Source organism: Amphibalanus amphitrite, unplaced genomic scaffold, assembly GCF_019059575.1.
Source record: "Amphibalanus amphitrite isolate SeventyFive unplaced genomic scaffold, NRLGWU_Aamphi_draft 000420F_arrow, whole genome shotgun sequence".
Lineage (NCBI taxonomy): Eukaryota > Metazoa > Arthropoda > Thecostraca > Balanomorpha > Balanidae > Amphibalanus > Amphibalanus amphitrite.
In genome coordinates this window covers 82,767-83,376 of record NW_024881914.1, presented here as the reverse complement: position 1 = coordinate 83,376, position 610 = coordinate 82,767, and positions in this window count along the sequence as shown.

The following is a 610-nucleotide window of genomic DNA, read 5'->3' as shown; positions in this document are numbered from 1 at the left end:
AGCGATTATACACAATAACTCGTTATTTTTGACGATGTCGAACGACTGAAATGGGGCAGAGATTAGGTAGAAAATTCTTCCTCCGTGTCTATGTCAGTAAAATATTCTGCTACTTCCATGTACTGACTCGGCTGGGAAACAAGCGTTGATGTCAAAACATTTGACGCCCATGTTTTCCATGGCGCTCTTTCTAATTACTTTACTTTATTTTTGCCTTTTTGTTGACGTGGAAACAACGATATCAACACGAATGCGTTCTCTTTCATTTTGTTTTATTTTCCCTTGAAATGCTCGATCTCAGTTACCTTTTTTTATTAAATTGACAACTTCGCTAGCTGCATTTTAAACTATATTATTATAACTATCTATTTTATTACGATAATTCAGAAAATGATTGATTTCATAACATTTCTATTGGAAAAAGGACATGACACATGCTCGTAATAATATTTGACACAACGCCCAGTTTTTTGCATTCCTTACAAGATACCGCTCTTGTGAAGTGTTACGCTGATGCATACAGTATGTGTTATTATAATGAGCTTAAAGATCATCCAAGCTTGAAAAGCTTAAACAAATGTCCAGGATAAACACTTATTTGATCAGCTGA